The sequence below is a fragment of the Dromaius novaehollandiae genome, chromosome 2 (assembly GCF_036370855.1).
Source record: "Dromaius novaehollandiae isolate bDroNov1 chromosome 2, bDroNov1.hap1, whole genome shotgun sequence".
Taxonomy (NCBI): Eukaryota; Metazoa; Chordata; class Aves; order Casuariiformes; family Dromaiidae; genus Dromaius; species Dromaius novaehollandiae.
Genome location: NC_088099.1, coordinates 159,420,340 through 159,427,506, shown reverse-complemented (window position 1 = coordinate 159,427,506; position 7,167 = coordinate 159,420,340). Strand labels below are relative to the sequence as shown.

General features: G+C 38.1%; 1 long non-coding RNA gene across 1 annotated transcript; it reads right to left on the bottom strand.

Annotated features, from left to right (window-relative positions):
* Positions 1-727: 727 nt before the first annotated feature.
* Positions 728-6,854, bottom strand: LOC135327641 (uncharacterized). Its single transcript, XR_010388064.1, has 3 exons — positions 6,608-6,854; positions 3,306-3,422; positions 728-2,360 (listed from the first exon to the last, which is right to left on the bottom strand). It is a non-coding gene; the product is annotated as an uncharacterized LOC135327641 (long non-coding RNA).
* Between the last annotated feature and the right edge of the window lie 313 nt (positions 6,855-7,167).

Genomic DNA, 7,167 nt, shown 5'->3' with positions numbered 1-7,167 from the left:
TATTTGATGCAGTGCGGATGAATTCCTTTCTTTGCAAAGTTGTGTGTCTAAAGCAGAAAACAAGTTTCCTCTTCTTTTCAGGTCACTTGCTGCAGAAAGGAAACCAAAGCTCTGACTTCATGAGAAAAGAAAGGAAAAACAATATCAATTGCTAGAAATTTGACTTAACTCCAGAAAACATAGGTCACCTTATACCAATATTCTTACAAGGGAACGTGACTGACAGTTACTTTTCAAAAGGGCAATTATTAGTCTTCCAGGTTACCATATTCAAAAACCAATGACTTAAATTAGGTTTCTAAATCCATATACGTAAAAAGGAAAGGATTGGTGATCTTTTGAAAATAAGTTAGTCTGTACAAACTCCACTTTTAGATCCCTATTTTGTAAGATTCAGCTTTGTTTTTCAGGAATATCTGAGACTTTGGTAAGTTATCTTAGCACTTCAGAACATCTGATTGATATCCCAGGAAATCTTCAGCCTAAAAAGGAAGCAACTCTTCTCTCCTTACCCCTAGCTACAAAGTCCTCCCCTTTCCTAGCTTGTGTCTTGCCTGAGAGACAGCCTTCTCCTCACCACCTTATTTCCCCATGATAAAATGGTGGGGTCACTCGTTTGCTCTTTAGATGGGAGAAAAGGTTAGAAAAACACACAGGGCTATTGACTCACCCACAAAAAGGCAACACAGAGTGTATATGTACAGTGAAATACCATCACACACTTCTACCTGAGTACGGAAACAGAAGAGTTGTTTGCGGTGAGTAACTGATGCTGCAGGCTGCCTACTAAACACTTGTTTGTGTGAGAGCTGTTCATACCCAGAGGAAAGGAAAATTCCCATTATTTTTCTCACCCAATGTGAAGTTACCAGCGTATTCTGTGATGTGCCGCTTGCCCTGCAACATCTAAGAAAGGAAAAGCTCTTCTACACCATCTGTACCCCATTCTGTCTACCCTTCCTCCTTCAAACTCAAAAGGTCAGAAGGTGACAAGTGTATTTAGAAATGAAAGGCTTGATTCAACCAGAAATTTATGAACCCACCTCTGTGATAGTAAGTAATCTGACAAAGCAAAATATCTGATGTAGAGAAAACACCATTAATGGCGACAGACTTTAAACAGAAGCAACGATGCAAAGTTATCACTGGAAATATTTCTCCCATTACAATCTTTGGATCTGAATTGAAAACTCCCTAGACTGAGGTGAGTTCACATATAAGACTTTGGCTCTGGGCAGCCTTTCTCAGCTTGTGACCCAGGAAGTCATCTGAGGAGTTGTGAACTATATCATGCGGGCATCCTCTCATTAGACTGAAGTTTGTTACACATAGGGCTTGCTCCTCCCAGTGAAAAGGTTGAGGGGGCTGCAAGGTGAAAGCAGTTTGAAAAGCACTAATTTAGACTGTTATGGAAAGTCTAATAGATGCTCAGACACCCTAGCTATGTTCTATTGTCCTCAAGAAAACCCTTCCTGTCAGGAGGACTGAACCAGAGCCAACAAATGACCATTCACAGCCAATGGAAAAAAAGCAGAAGAAAAGTGCTGTTGGTTAGATGGCAGATTTAAAACAGCTTTACTGGGGCTAAGTATCTTTGCGTGAGCAGTGCTGTAGCCAAAGAGCAGCTCCCAATCCTTGTTACACAACACAGTGAGGCATAAGTCCCTTAATACAAAGCCAGGAAAAACAAAACACATCAATGAATCAGAAAAATATCTGACCGAGAACAGTGATCTCTGCAATCTGGAATTTGTACTAAAAGTCTAATCATAACTAATGTTTACAAGATGCAGGTTAGTCAAACAACACATATAAACCCTCAGAAGTCATTTCATATCCCTTGCAGTCCTAACTTGCTGGATGAGAAAGGAAATGTTTGCATTAATTAGAGCATAGACTTGGGGGCCAGTAGTCCTGGGTTGTTTTCCAAGCTCTGGCACTGATTTGCTCTGGTCCAATCCTTGCTTGTATTAAAACCATGTTTACTGAGCTGGTTCAAGAGTGCTTAAGGCTAGAGTGATTTAAGCACAGTTTAGCTGGATGTGGTGAGACATCACAGAAGTGGTGCTCTCTGCCTGCTACAACTAATGCTCTTTCACAGTAAATCTTACTAGCAGTAATGTGAAAACTCAAAACTTCTGTTACTGCCTCACCAGAATGTACACACATTTAAACAAAATGCTTTTGGGTGTGACTCTTATCCTGTGTGACTCCCTCTCCACCATATGTTCTCATGTATTGAATCTCAAATTCAGCATTTTAAAAGTGGTTTATCTCAGTCTTACTTGCCTGTAATATTTCCATTTCCAGTGGAAGATGAGCTGATCAGTGCAGAGTGCTTCTGAAAATCAAACCAGTCACTGTTTCAAGGAGGAAAAAAAAAGAAAAAAGAAAAAAGAAAAAGAAAATCTCTCTATTTATTTGATCTGGAAAAACCCTACCTAAAAATTGTAGGGTTGTTATGAATAAGATTTAAAAAAAATTGTTGTCATTTACTTCATCTCTATCCATAGCATTAAAAATACAGGCCTGATTCTTTATTAATGTACCATGGTATTACCTCAAATTTTCACCACCTGAGGATCTTCTTTCTCTAGAGCAAAGTGTCAGTTCAAAATATAAGTTGAAAAGTAGTTCAGGTAATGTATTTAGCAGTGTTGACAAGACTAAATGATACCAGATACTCAGAAATATCAAACTTATTGTTTTAGAATTTATTTTGCAATTAAAATGAATCAGAGGTATGTGACCAGAATTATCAGTTAAGCTGGAAAACTATAAGGTGCTAGCTATGGAAAAGGGTACTAATAGCTTATTTAATATATTCAGTTAGTGACCTTGTTGCAAAAATTTGGACTGTATTAATGAAATTTGCTGGAGGCACAAATCTGGAATTGCATCAGTCATGTAGTGGAAGGTGATAATATTAGAAGTTAATATGGGCATTAGATATTAATAACAAGAACTTTTGCTATGAAGTGTGTGCTCTTCAGTTGACTATGATACAGAAAAAGAGATCTAAATGAATCAGTCAGTCGCAGAAAACTCTGAGGCAATGCTGGGATTTGGCTAAGGAAAAGGCAAAGGCAATTCAAAATTGTATCAGGTAAGATACTCCAAGTATAGTGAACTGCTAATGAGTTCATTTACAATCATCCCTGTTCATTCAAATTGGAAAGGGGTAAAGGATGCTACTGAGACAAGGAGAACTGCCCTATTCCTCCCTGTATTTCCCAGAGAGACCTATATGCAGTAAAATGATACGTATGTGCTGAATTCAATGTTTTGCAGCTCTTCAGACTTACTGCATTGGTGTAAACTTGTTTAGTAGCTAAACAGTAGATATGATATCTCCAGGGGTTATGTTTCTGGGAAGTGTTGGACCAAGCAGATATTCCTAATACTACGGCGCTCAGCATGTCCTGCAGAAAAACATAGGATTTTTAGACCCAGCTTGACTAGAGTTTGAATACAAAGAGCATTTCAATGAGACAGAAATTCTGGACAGATGTATAAATCCAGAGATTTCTTATAGAAAGAAGGAACATGTTCATGGAAACCAATAAAGAGGTAAGAGAGAGTTTTACTTGTAAGAGAAGCCTGAAAAACTCTGCTTGCTTACTCTACCCAAATGATATATGCTGAGCTGGGATACCACTGCTGCCACTTAATGCATCAGGATGTATTCCGTGGAGAGAAGTGACTATTAAAGCTATAGAAACATGTTAGCACAAGGCTGAATGAGTGAGAACTGACTATGCATGACTCAGGCTGGAAATAAGCTGCAAGTTTCTAATTGTCAGAGGAGAAAGTTTCCTGGGACAACCTCTGAATGGGAGTAGTGGGGCTGAAAAAAGTATTGTTGTTTTCACAGTGGAGTTTGATCTATTTAGCAATAGGAATGCATGCCTGAGGATGTCTGTGACAGCCAGAGCAATGTGATCAAGGTCCTGACACCACGTAGACTAAAAGGTAAGCAGGGGTTGGGGTGTGCTGGGGCTCATACCCAGACTGTGAAGAAGCAGTATCATACTCATCAGTTTAGAAAGAGCTTCAAGGGTTTCAGTCAGTACCACAGTGGAATTCTTTTTTTCTCTGTTTCAGAATCACAACATTCCTTCAATACAACCTTTCAAGCCTATAAAGTCAGACAGTCTTGAGATATGTAAACTCAAAGTAGCAGCAGATTTGAGTTTCTTAAAGCTAAGATCAAGTGGTCAGTCTGTAGTAGCTGGAGTGATTTGCATGAGGGATCTGACAGTACAATACCAGTTCACTTTCTCTTTTGCCCTTTCTAACCAGAGAATATGGAAAGCAGAGAATTGCGTGATTTCCACCATTTTATCTATCAGTTTGCAAGATATATCAATTTAGGGAAAAAAAGGGAAGGCAGAGCTAATGCAGAGATTGAACAGGAAGAAACAAATATTCATGATATTTTGTCTGTTGCAAAGAAATGTAAAAGGTGATCTCAGACATGAATTTTGTCCCTTAAAATTTTCCTAAACTTCTTCCTGAATCCATACCATTTTTTACCTCTCTGAGAGTAATATTTCTGTACAACAGAACTGTACAACTGTACAGTTGTAACAAGCTGTGCAGTTTAGACCAGTATTTTCATCATCTTGAAACAGAAAGGCAAAAACTCTCCTTTCCCTTCCTGCATCACTCCTCTGTCTATCTCTTTTTTTCCAGAGGAACATTCCCCATGTTTTAGAAAAACTGCATGCATGTGTAGGTCTGGGAACACAGAGTTGTGTAGAATGTGGATTTTTGAGGGTGTTGAGAGCCCAACAGAAAAATCTACTTTTTCTAAGGAATTTTGTTCAATCCGAAACAGAGTATTCCCCCAGCTTAACCATGACAAGGCCATCTCTTGTGACATTGGATTTACTTCTGTCCCTAGTTTTACAGGACAGAAATGCCCATCGGTGGTAATGAACACACCATGAGGTCGGAGCTTTCTTGTACTTTCTTGGGGGAACTGGAGCCTGGTTTCCATGGGACAAGGATTCTCCTTTCAGCACAGAAGATTAAGCTTTATATTATAGGTCGACTCTATAACTGGAATGATGTGAACTTTATAATTAGATATAAGTATCTTTTTTAAAAAGTGTTGTTATTGCTATGACTGTGTTATAATGACACAATTGTATTTGAATGATATCTATTTCAATCTTAAGTTATACATGAGGTCCAGAAGCAATACTTTCTGATGTCACATGGTCCAAAAGTTATAGATGGAAAGTTTATCAGACTAGCCAGTTCACGAGCATGCCACTGCACCATATTCTTTATTAATATCAAAAATTTCAGCAAAAAACAGTGATGGGTAAATTAGTTACCAATTAGCCAGTGAAACAAAGAGAAATATAATCTGCTCTGTGTTATAATGCCATATTTACTCCTTCTTTGTCTCAGTAGCTGGGACAAATAATATCAATAGTGGATATTTAAAAAAGCAGCGATTTTCTAGACTGCAGTAAGACTGATTCAGAGATCACTGGAGTCAGCAGAAAGATTCTAGCTGACTTCTCCATAGTGTGGATGAGGCTATCTTTCCTTTCTGCTATCAGCTGTGGACATCACTGACAAACTCTACTTTCCTCCTTCAAAAATCCTGAGAGTAATTTTATGAAAAAATATCATCTGCGTAAGAGAATAATTTTAAAGTTAGTCCAAACTATGGACTTAACTATGTTCAGTGCTCTAGAAACAATGTTTAAAGACATTCAAGAGATGTAACATGACCTTACTAAAGAGAGATTGTGCCAGAATGCTCCATATCGTCCCAAGAGAAATGAATTTTAGACAAAGAGACTGCAGTAGATTACATCTATTTGGCTTTCAACATTGTACATTGACACGTAAGAATCCTTTGATTAGACTGGAAAAGATGTGAATTAATATGTGAATCATAAATTGGGTAAGGAGCTTCTTGCTTACAGTGGATTGTGCTAAAAGGGAAGGGAGTTCCTCTAGAAATAGTCTCAAAATGCATCTTACTTAATATATTTATTAGTAAGCACAGCCAAAATATTATAATAAGAGAGTAATAAAATTTGCTGATGACATAAAGTCGGGAAACATCATCAGCACATAGGAGAATTGGAACACTGCAGAGGTGGAAGGAAAAAAAGGGGGGGGGGGAACTAAAGAAACATGATGGGATTTCTTAGTACTATGTGGAAAATGAGTTGGAAAAGACAGAGACAAAATTAATCTGGCCTTGAAGAGTTGCACGTTAGTAACAATAAGAAGGTGTCCACTATTCAGAGTAGTAAGGTTCTTGAACAACTTTCCAAAACAGGCACAAAACAATCTAAGCAGATTCAGGATGAAGTTTTTTCATTTTATGAAGGGGATTATATGAGTTCTTGTTGCCTGCAATAACAGGAAACTGGAGCAGTGTTGCAGAACCTCATAAAACCAGTTATTCCTAGCTTTTTTCTCCTTTAATTTTGCAAAATTCTATGTGGACTTTTTCCTTGTCCTCTCCAACAACTCTACTTTCTTCAAAATATGAAGAGCACTCGCAAGACAATGAAAGATGTGGAAAGGGACTGCAAGAAATTACTATTAAAACATACAGAATTATTTTCCTTACTTTCTGATTTGAAACGCTGGAGCAGTACTCTGGGGCTGTTTCCATTGCAACACATGAGGTGATTACATCTGAATTTGTTTCTTGGAGAAGTCCCAGTAAAGTCACTCTAATGGAAAGTCCTGCAATCACAATACCACAGAGACTTTGTTAACAGGCACCATTACATCACTGCTCACTTAAAGAAGGACAGTTCACCCTTTTTTAGTAGACAGCTGTGGGGGTGAGGAGGCTGAAGATGTACAAATAAACCTGTGTTGTTGCCTGACTGGTTTTCAGAACCCATAAGCATGTGGGTGGAGTGAGCGGGCAACATTGCTCTATCTTAAAGCATCAGATATCTTTTAACACCTGTAGATAAGTAGTTCAAACTGTGGGAGCCACTCAGGGGAAGGAACTTATTTGCCTTGAAAAAATAAGAAACAAGAAGAAAACAACCAAAATAAGTGTGTAACTTGTTCTGTTTGTTACCTTCTAGTGGAAAAGTGACTCAAACCACATATTTTGGTTCTATAATTAAAATAAAAAGGGCAAGAACAACCTCAACACTTCCTGCTCTAATT